Source organism: Rhipicephalus sanguineus, chromosome 6 (assembly GCF_013339695.2).
Source record: "Rhipicephalus sanguineus isolate Rsan-2018 chromosome 6, BIME_Rsan_1.4, whole genome shotgun sequence".
Classification (NCBI taxonomy): domain Eukaryota; kingdom Metazoa; phylum Arthropoda; class Arachnida; order Ixodida; family Ixodidae; genus Rhipicephalus; species Rhipicephalus sanguineus.
Genome location: NC_051181.1, coordinates 97,264,298 through 97,275,784, shown reverse-complemented (window position 1 = coordinate 97,275,784; position 11,487 = coordinate 97,264,298). Strand labels below are relative to the sequence as shown.

The following is an 11,487-nucleotide window of genomic DNA, read 5'->3' as shown; positions in this document are numbered from 1 at the left end:
GCCCAAGAGTGGCTTGGGTTCTACGCATGCGCCCTGATGGCTCGCAAGCTTCTTGGGTCCCCAAGCTCCTTGGGGCCCCAATTCTCAAACTCTCTACTAACGGCAGAATACAAACGCACGCGGCGTTGGGTGAAACGCAAGGGACGCCACACGTGGCGAAATTAAAGTTATGCCAGACGCGGGCCATGCTGCTCTGTTGCCAGCGCTGCGTTTGCGTCGTAGCGCTGGCGACCCACGCTAGTTTTCCATTTTAACGCGATGACATTAAAGAGCTACTAACGCAGAAATTCAGGTGTCGGCGTCGGTGTCGGCGTCGTTGGTTGTGAGCGAGAAATCGTCATCTCGTATAACAGATATATTAGAAAAATCTTAGGTTCGAGTGAGAATCGAACCCAGGCCATCTGCGTGGCCAGGAGGTGTTTTACCACACAGCTACTCCATTCAACGCCACCTAGAGAAACTTCGTGAAGGCCGGGAAGCTAAACTCCATTTGTCACGCGTCGTCAGAGGTAGTGGGCTGACTTTTTTCAGTGGGCCGCTCTTGCTTGGCGGACGCTAGCACTCATGCATCGCTACGGGGCTGCGACGCTGGTTGCGTTGTGCGCTGTGCTTGGGGGCGGATCATCACCTACGCCCGCGTTCGGCGGCGCGTTCTCATCGGCGTTTTGGTCACTTCAGCATGACTAGTGTTCGAAGCTGGACGTGCATCGAATCTCTCACGCGCTGGCTGCCATCCAAAGTTGAATTAAGTTGAAAGCAGTGCGAGAAAACGCTAATGCTACGTTGCTCTGAGTGCCGTCGGTTCCTTCGAAGCTGTGATGTGTGCTGCTTGTGCTTGTGCGCGTGTTGGTCGTTGAGTGACTAGGCTGCTATGCCAGGGAAGTGTTGTGTTCCACATTGCTGTGGCAACTACGACTCGAAGCCCAATGTACACGTATTTGGATTTCCAACCGATGAAGACACGCGGAAGGCATGGATACTTGTTATTCCAAGGGATAATTCCAGCCCGACAAAGCATTCAAAGGTAAATGCACACCTTCTCTTTCGTTTTTCGTGTATACTGTTTCACGTAGTATGATGGTATTACGTTTCATTTTTGTCTCCTGCATGCGTTTCGCAGTATGTTAGCGTGAACTGCAGAAACGAGAATCGTAAAGTTGTCACTTTCTTGTCACTTGCAGGTGTGCCAAAAACACTTCAGTCCGGACGATATTCTACGAGAAGTAAGCCACACGGACGATAGCACCGGGCGTGAAGTGACAGTACCTATTTCGCGTGTGCGGCTTCGACCGGGAGCAATTCCATGCGTTTTTCCTCGGTGTCCTCGTTATTTATCAAAAGAGAAACACAGACGCGATGACCCGGACTCCAAGCGACAACGTTTGGAGGCATCCGCACAGGAAAGAGCCATAGGGGAATCTCTTGTGACTTTGCGTACTGAGGAAGACGCTGACAAGGTTCATAACGTAGGAGAATTGGCTCACTACATGAGAAACTCGCCGTCTGCGTTTTGGCATGTTGTGGAAGCAAATGAGCACCTTTTGCTGCTTCACTTTGGCGGAGGTACATCGATAGCGACGGACTTAACACTAGACTTGTTGGCAGATCAAGAGTTCCCAGACTTCGATGAATGTGAAAATGGCCATGACAGCGAGCTACTGCTAAAACGTGTACTCTGGTGCAGCACAAGCATCTTGCTGAAATATTTTCGCCGACGCCTTAACGAGAAGCAACGAGACAGAGAAGACACAACCAGGAAAAGGAAACTTTCCACGCTCACCAAAAAAATGAGTGCACAAGCGTTTGCAGTAAATAAAGCACAAAATCGGGACGAGATGTGTATGCTTATTTATATGCTTTGAAGCATGCGTTGTGTTTCATTATTAGAACATTTGGCACGGAATTAACGGGGGTTCCAATCGAATTACGCCATCTCCCGCTAAAGGGGACCATGAGGCGATGCGAAGCCGGAGCACTTGCACGATCGCGTTCCGTTGGCGATCGTTGGGTATGCTACCGACCTCGCGTCGTGGAACGCGAAGAGGGACGCTACGCGCGTCGTATCTTCCATCTAGCCTGGCCGTTAATTCTCACAGGGCGAGCGGGGAACGCGGTCGACAGGCGGGCGAGAGGGGGGCAGCGTAGGAGAGGAGAGAGAAGGGGAGGGGACGCGCATGCGCTCGAGCTCACCGCGGCGTTGCGCAGGAGAGAATTTCGGCATGTCTAGCCCGCGTTTCAGAGGAAGAGTGGAAAGGGGGAGGGCAGAGGGAAAGTGGAGAGGGGAAGGGGAGAGGGGAAGGGAGAGGGTGAGTGGAGAGGAGGTGTGTGGAGAGGGTATGCGCATGCGCAGTAAGGGTGGTCACGCCGCACACCACCACCACCACCACCGGATTGAGCTCCGCCTTAAGATACTTCGCATCTAATATAAAAGTCACCACATGCCACGCACTGTGGGAGTTGATGTAATGCGTAGCAGTCAGCAAGGAGCTGCATATATCGCATTATTTGTCTGAGGCAAGTGAGGACCTTTATGTCATAACAATGGGTTCACTATTGAATGTTTGTCGTGCACATTTCGTTAAATACCATGCTATAGAACTTACATTCTGGTATATACAATACATGGTTGCTCATTTATATTCGTCAAGCACTTATTTTGCGTCTTACCGCTTTTGGTATAAATCCAGTTAGCGAAACAGCCGGAAGTGTATTTAGAAAATATAAGTCACGCCTTACTTGACAAACATGTCATGATTTGCATGCTAGGACCTGTCACTTATGCTCCTCATACAGTAACGTCACGGGATAACAGTTTTGGTACACATCTTCCTAGCCAAACGGTTGCGAGCCCACCATGAGCGTGGCATGCAAGTCATGCCGCACGAGGCATGACTGTCATGATTTTTACGTTACAACCTGACATTTATGTTCGTCATACAACCATGTCACGCTCTACCAATTTTGGTATCATACATTTAATGAAACGGCAGCGAGCGCTCCAAGAGTGTGTCACGTAAATCAAGCCTTACATGACATGCATGTCACAACTTACATGTTACAGTCTATGAGTCTTGTTTGTCATACACTCCTGTCCCGCCATACCGATCTCGGTGTATATTAAATAAACTAAACGGCCGCTAGAGCATGAATACCGTAGCTCACGCAGGTCGAGCGTCAGCCCACTAGCGACACGTCACTCGAACAGCTTCCAGGCCTTGACGAAATTTGTCTAAGTGGCGTTGCTCCATTGCTTGGAACGGCACTCAAATTAACTTTAATGTGTCACAAACATATGCGTCCTGTGTCAGGTGTCACTCTACAAGATGTAATATCGCCGTAAAACGGCGTACAAGCGTATATTGCCATCGGGCGTCACACCATGTGAACTGCATAAAGAGTTGGTGGTCTAAAGCCGGCCACCCGTTACAAAAGGCTCACACATTACTGCGCGTATTCCCTTGCGAACACGTGATTCGTGCATCGCAAATTCGAAAATGTATCACGCGCGCAATTGCTGCTGGTTTAAAGCATGCCTCTCATTACAAAGGGCGTACGTATTAGTGCGCGCATTCTCTTACGCACACGTAGTGGGTAAACTGTTGTCATAAAAGTGCTGTTGAAGAGGGCAGAAACCTTTACCTTTACTATAGTATGTCGAATGTGTGTGTGTGTGTGTGTGTGTGTGTGTGTGTGTGTGTGTGTGTGTGTGTGTGTGTGTGTGTGTGTGTGTGTGTGTGTGTGTGTGTGTGTGTGTGTGTGTGTGTGTGTGTGTGTGTGTGTGTGTGTGTGTGTGTGTGTGTGTGTGTGTGTGTGTGAGAGCGAGAGAGAGAGAGGGAGACCGGGCGATTCTATCGCGTTCAATTCTTAAAGGCGAAGCTTAAGCATGCCCCAATTTTTTTCCTTACGGTACTCGCCTTCTTGCACTATGCGCATACATTAGAATTCGTCGATAATAGTCGCACTCCATGTGGAACGTCGCGGCTAGGTGCTTGTGAAAATTTAATTTTAACAATGTGAATGTTGGACGAACTTACAGGTTGATAAAAGTAAGCCATAGTATACTGCTGAATGATTTCATATGCGAACGCTTTATACGAATGAGCCTTCCTAAGAAGACGACAGCCAAAAACATTTCAGCGCTATGCGCAGCGCAGCATCACTGAAATACTCCTTTTCGAGCATGCCGTCACGAGCATTTTTTATCAACTGCGTTCAAAGGGGCCCTGCAACAGTTTTTGAGCACGGTTAGAAAACGCTGCCGATCGGTAGTCGACGCTCCTAAGAACACGCGAGCCAAATTTTATAGCGCAGCACGCGTGCTGGAATTTACAATCAATTCTCAAAGTCGGTTAGAAATCGTTCCCTCTCCCCTCGAGTGTCACCAAATGATGTCATAAAGCAAAGTGACCACGCCATAAACCCAATGTCCACGGCGATTGGCTGATTTTAGCATCGCGAGCTGCATAGTTAATGTGGCTGCCGCGAGATGCCGCCGCGTGCCCCAGAGAGCGCTCGCGATCACACTGAAGGTAAGCCGCACGTTCGAAAAAAAAAAAAGAAAAGGAAGTGCTCAAGGTCATGACGCGCGCTGACGAAGAGACCGGCTTCAGGCCCCCTTGTCCATAGATTTTCATATAGATACACTAGAGGAAACTCTGGCGCTAGTGTCTATGGGAGCTGAAACGCATGGCCCTTCAGCCAGCATGGCAATGATGGGGAGCACACGGATTTGTCTAGACTTCGTTCTTTCGGCTCCGTTTGGCTCCGCGTCGCCTGCATCCGCTTTGTCGCAAAACGAAGTTCAGCAAAAGTCAGCTGTTCCACTTCACTGCTTTAACTTTTTTAAGCTCACCAACTCAAATATGGTCACGAAGTTAACAACGATCCATTCTTTTATCCCAAAGAAAACCAAAACACAGCAGTAAACAAAGCCACAAGTGCGTTCGAAGCCCGCAAGTACGAAGACTAGGCAAATCCGTGTACTACCCATCATTCCCATGGTGGCTGAACGATCGCAGCGCCAGAGTCCCCTCTAGTTAATTTTAGGAAACTCTGTGCCATAGTCATTCCCCTCCCTGCTTTGCTTTCACAGCGTTCGCTGGTACGAAAGGAGAGAGAAAACGCTTCAAGCGTGCGACAGATCTCTGTAGCTTCGCTCGTACTTGAAGCATCCTAATATAAATTATGGTAGCCTATTCGTGAGGCAATAAGCTATTTTCGTGAAGGCATTCGACGATTACTTGGAAAAGTACATGCAAGACCCCTTTAAAGATATGTTGGTGCAAGGCAGAGGCCTCAGCTACACTTTGTTAATGGACTCCTTTCGTGACTTTAAACTTGGCTGTTTTCCGAATTATTCTAGTGCTCTTTAATAATACATCGCGTGCAAACAGTTTGCTTGTGCTATCATGTCATGAAAAATGCAAACGAGGCTCTCGCGATGAAAACACGTGCAATAGAGTAAGCCCCCGCAAGATTGTTTGATTGGCTCGTATTACCAGTTAGTGAGGCGAGAACTTCCTGTTCTGCCGAAAGGTAACCATTGGCACCATTAGGTGTGCAAGCGCAAATTTCGACGAAATGTACTGTCGAATTAATAATAAAAGTAAGGGCTCTGAACAGACGTGCCTCAAATAATGCACAAAGCTTCAAGCAAATAATGAACAAATAATACACTGGGACACCAGCTGCGATGTATTATTATTGCAGGTTTGCAAAATCCCATTACAGAAAAATAAATGTTCCCGAGCAGAAGCAAGTACACAAATGACCTCTTGGATGTACATGTCACGTCCATGGTTGGTGCGGGGATCCGCGCGTAGCTGTTTTAAACACCCACAGAAGCGCTATGTTATCACTGTAATACTTCATCCCTCCTGGTTCTTCTGGGTCTGCTATTTTGATTTTCCATAAAGGAAATTACGTATTGCGTTATAGAGATTACTGCGTTCATAAAAATCAGAGGACAAGCAGAAGTAGCTGCTATTCATGTTGACATTAAGAGAACAATAGTGGACATGAGCGGCTTATCTGAGGCGTGGAGACTTCATCCTGCAGTGGAGATTGGATAGTCTATTGATGACGATAATATGTGTATCATTGTCAATACCCTGATTGCAATGATGAATACCACGGTCGTGATGCCGGTTGTCGTCGTGATTCTTCCTCACGTAAACGTATGTTATAAAGCGTGGTGGGTGAGTGAAATAACGACCGGGCGTCACACAATGCGAATTACGTAACTACTGGGTCCTTTAAAGCTTCCAACCCATTACAAAAGGCTCAACCATAATTCTTCATCGTCATCAGCAGTCACATCACCAAAGTGCACATGATGCCTTACAGATGGTACCTGGCTTCTCCGCAGAATGACGAATAAAATCGTGGTGGGTGCTTCCCAACTTCACAAAAATTTATTTGTGGCGTAGTGGGAACGTTGCTAGTGTAATTGTATTAGTGACCACCAGGATAGCTTATAACGGACTCTAGAAATGCCGCTCTTCCAGCTTTCGCTGTGACTGTGCTGCGCTTTCCGCGCAGGCCTGACGTTTTTTCTGGGAGATTATTCTCATGTTCATCATCACGACGATCAGGCTTTCCGCTTCATAACACACAGCCTTTCTTTCTTTTTATTAAATCCTGCGCAAATTTAGAATACTCACCGTACGCGCATTTGGATGTGCACGAAATTCAAGGTGTGCATTAACGACATGGTGGTATTGACATATAAAACGAGAAGAAAAAAATCTTCAAGCTGTTGAAAGAGAGGGCTCATCGCAAAAGCGATCACACGGTGAAGCGCAGTGGCGTGCAGGCTATTGTTTCTCTCAATTGTTTGCTTCTTTTTTAATCAATACATCAGAGTACAGGTTAGCACTTATAGCGTGCCCGCTACTCCTCTTTCCTCATATGACAGTTTTTTTCCTAAAATGATATTCACTTATTTTTAGACGTCTATTATGCGCCCTTCTGTGTTGGCATGAGGTATTACTCCACATGAATCACTTATCTATGCGCGGGTTCTTAAAAATTTCCGTCTAAGACGAGTGGTATATCGGCTCTCCAAATTTTTCAGCTTTCGAGCATTTTGCCGATGCATTTGCCGAGCATTTTGCATTTTGCCCGTACCTCCACCCTTAAGTGTTATGTTTCTTCGCCAAGCGATTTTTTTTATTTGCGAAAGTCGTGACTCAAAAGACTCGAACGGGATAAAATGCGGTGCGCTTGATGGAAGATAAATGAGGCAGCGGTATCCTCCAGCCTTTCCACGTATTTCTGCTGCCCGTAGACTTTCTTGCTTCTCGACATTAAATTCGATATATACCTTGTTAGGACGAAGTTATGAAAAATGTATGGTGGGCACATGATCTCGCTTATATTTTTCTGGAGATTTTTAAACTTTGGAAGAGCGGCCCCAGCGGTACACTAACAGGTCGTCAACCTTTCAGTAGTGCCTTTTTCGGTGGCTCGCTTTTTTCATTTATTCAGTCTTTGAAACGAGTGTCGGCTTCCGCTCTGACTGCTCTCAGAACTGTCCATGTATTTGGGAGAAATGTGTTTTTGCAAAATGCGTACATTTTCACGGCGGTATGTCTGTGTTAAGTCTTTCATTTGCTGTCTGGATACGCAACACGATCCAATTTGGTGTGTTTGCAAGGGGTCGTAGTGGTAAAGTTAAAGGCATTAAATTTTTGTGAGATTTTTTTATACGTGAGAAAGAAGACGCGGTCTACGTTTTTAATTTGTGCTTGATCTTTTAGCACGAAATGTACAGAGCCTGTGCCGCGTATAGGAGAAATGATGCTCGTGCCACCTGCACTGATTCAACCATAAATTCTTTTTTGAGCTCTTACTTGGTTTTACTTAAATTGCTTGCGTTCTGGCGTTCATGTCCAAATGTACGTCACAAAGGTGTGTATTTTTTTGCTCACCAGAAGCTGATCACCGGGCTATGGTTTGATGCAGCTTAAGTACTCGAAAAAACAAGGACGCAAACTTAAATTATCGGGAGGGAATTAGGAATAAACAAATACTGAAACGAATCTTTCTTCGCAGAGTGGATGGAAATAAATATTCAGCACCGAGATATACTAAGCTAGAAATTACGCTGTAGATAAGACTCTGGCGAAACAAAGAAAAATAACGTCATATGTAATACAGTTTAAACGTTTCTACTTACGTTGTCATACCACTTTTTTTCCATATCTCTCCGTCAGAAGGTAGTGATTTCTTAGCCTGTTGTATTTGTTTAAATAAGAATCGCACGAAAAATGCATGCAAATATTCAACTGACATACCTTACTTTTCATCAGGCGAGAGTAAAGCCATTCATCCTAATTTCCAGACGTTAAGTATTGAAACGGCATAAACACAATTATAAACACTGCAAAGTTACCTGCAAACAAGACAATACCCGCTTGAGTCCAACTAAAAGTGACAAGGCACGAGTACATCTCTCTTTGGTTTTTACCAACGCCCAAATAAACACCGAGGAAGATATAAATATACATTTCAAATTGTGATCAGAGCGCTAGGTAAGACAGAGAGCAACGAAGACTTTTTACACACCAGCTTGTGCACGTGCAAGGACTGAAACGACACGTTTAGTCCTTTTTAATATCAATAATTATTGTAAAACAAATCGTTGGTGATGTAGAGCTTCGAAAAGATGCTGAAGAAGTACGGAGGCCGGGACGTACTCATTCGGACTTTGGGTTACGCTTGTCTCCTGAGCAGCGGTCTTACAAAAGGAAGTTTGTCACGAAAGTTCAGAATCGCAAGCTCGGAGTTCAGCCACTGTCGCCTTGTGTGTACAGGCTTCTTGACGGCTGGCCAATGTCGCAGTACAGTTTATCTTATGGTACTGGAAAGCATGAGAACGACTCCACGCTGTAGATGTTGAATGTGCTGAAGAACATTGTTGACCAAGTGTTTTATCCCATCGAACACATCTCGTGGTTGTGCAACAAAAAATAGTTTTCTCGACGGCAGCCGCTGGGAGACTGCAGGCACAGTGCTGTGGGCCATCCCCCTGTACTGTGGTATTTCAAGGTCGCTTCGGACCATTAATCTCCTTCAACGAAAGCGAGAAAAATTGTCGAGTGTAAAAGGTGAGAGTACAAGAGTTGAATGCGACCTTCTCGCTAAGGAGCAGCTGGGTCACACGTTGGGTGTTCTGCAGAATGCCGGTGATCTCGTCAGTGCCATCAGCTGGCTGCCATGGCAGTTCCTCTGGGCGGGTAAGCTTAAGCCGTGGCACAATGGGCTAGTAGGACTACTCTCGTCTCTCGTTTCCTTAACCTCGCAGTGGCTGCTCCGACGTGCTTCTACAGCAAGGTTCTTGCAATGCGAATGAACAAGGTTGTTGAGATCACGACGGGGCATTTAGAACTGAAGTATTTTTGGGGGGTCGCGCATACTTCCAACATCCCATAGGAGATTATAGCAGCACCAAAGAAGCCTTCTTTGTTCTTCTCTGTCTCGTGTCTTACCTTGCGCTGTGATCACAGTTTGAAATGAAATACCCACTAGCCCGTACCCAGAGCTTGCTTCAGTATAAATATACAGTCGGAGACACCCCAAGCCGCACCTTAAGCAGTACTGCTCATTTTGACGCCCGAGTGCAGTACGTGCCTATATACGTACAAATAACCTTTAATGAAAAGTCCTGCGAGTTTGTGGGACGGGCAAATGATCCCGCGTAAGTGACGGCCAGGAGTTCTTGAGTCCTGGTGGCGTCCTGGGCCCACTGGACAGTCCAAGGTTTATCGACAAGGGCAGAGCTGTGCAACACAGCCTTCCAGCGCGCGCGGAGGCGATTGCTAGATGCTGCGCCCACAGTATTGTTCGTTATCCCTCGGCATTAGGTAATTAATAATTCCTGTATCACGAGTGAAATTCGCTTTACCCGACGTTACGCGAAATGACATTTTGGCCTCTAGTATGCAAATTGTTGTGCTTCAGTTCTGAGTTCAAGCGCTATCCTGTAGCCGCTGCTTACACGTTAGCCAACACTGCAACCACAGTTAGCGTTGCGCCGACATGACACTTGTAAGCGGTCGTTTTCCGATGCTGTTTCAAGCACTGACGTGGCTCAGTGGTATAATAGTTGGCTGCCATACACAATGCCTGGGTTCGATGCCGGCTTGAGCCATATGTTTTACGCTTTCCTTCTACTGGGATATATTACCCGTCGAAACGCTGCCGACGCCGGCTCCGAATTTTCTGTGACATGGCCGTCTTCATGCTACTGGATTAGGATTGCCAAAGTCTGATTTGACATAGGCTGCGATCCTCTGTGCCACATACCACGCGCCACGGTATGCGGGTATGTACCACACATGACTGGTGAAAAGGATGACGAATGTCGTGCTATTCATTTCATGACTCCAGAATCACGTTTACCATGTGCTCACGTTTTCCTATGGCAATACCAAGTTAAGAAGACGACCACGAAAGCGCCAAGACGCAGGCGGCTAGATAGATAGATAGATAGATAGATAGATAGATAGATAGATAGATAGATAGATAGATAGATAGATAGATAGATAGATAGATAGATAGATAGATAGATAGATAGATAGATAGATAGATAGATAGATAGATAGATAGATAGATAGATAGATAGATAGATAGATAGATAGATAGATAGATAGATAGATAGATAGATAGATAGATAGATAGATAGATAGATAGATAGATAGACTGGCAAAGTGCCTTTGGTTGCCAAAGCAATGGTCGCATTTAAAACTATTCATCGGTCTAATCATGCTCCTCCTTGCAAAGTGGTCATATTTCACTGCATAAACGTTGCTTCAAAGAAGCAAACAATAACGTGAGTACAAGTAGTCCAAAGCTAATCGAAAAGCATTTGAGGTCGCTGTCAGGTTCCAGCCACGGATGAGGACTACATTTTTTTTTCGTATGAGATCCATAAGCGCGGTTCCATATATCCATGTTTTTCTCTTAAGTTTTTTATAATGTGTTGCACGCCAACTCCATCCGACGGCAATTTGGGCAACGAAGCCAGCACGTCACAGCAGAGCTTGTGATGGATGGATGGACAAAAAAACATCATTAGTGTCCTGGCATGTAGTTTTTGCACATAAAATGCGCCTCTCATGCGGGTCTTCATCGGAGGCGTTGAAATGCCAAATACACTATGTCTATTTGTGATGCGTATAATCGAATTGGACTCGCGTTCACATTTGGCTGAGCATATGAAATATGAAACATGATACCCCTTGAGATTAAAACTGCAGGTAATTTCAGCCTAGCCTGCAAGCCATTTTTTTTCTATCAATTCAAGACATGTAAACATAAGTGCATGTTGGTGAAAAGTGTTTGATTTGATTTTCATTGTCGTCTTTTTAATAAATACATATCTAGAACAAGCTACACGTTACAGCTGATGAGTATATATGTATTGCAAGATCAAATCTACACGCCTATACGCATGTATATATACGAAATTGTTCATTCCTCTTA

At 45.8% G+C, this 11,487-nt stretch overlaps 1 pseudogene; it reads left to right on the top strand.

Moving 5' to 3' along the window:
• Nucleotides 1-8,650: 8,650 nt before the first annotated feature.
• On the top strand, nucleotides 8,651-9,355 carry LOC119397425 (peroxisomal membrane protein 11C-like; annotated as a pseudogene).
• Nucleotides 9,356-11,487: the final 2,132 nt, after the last annotated feature.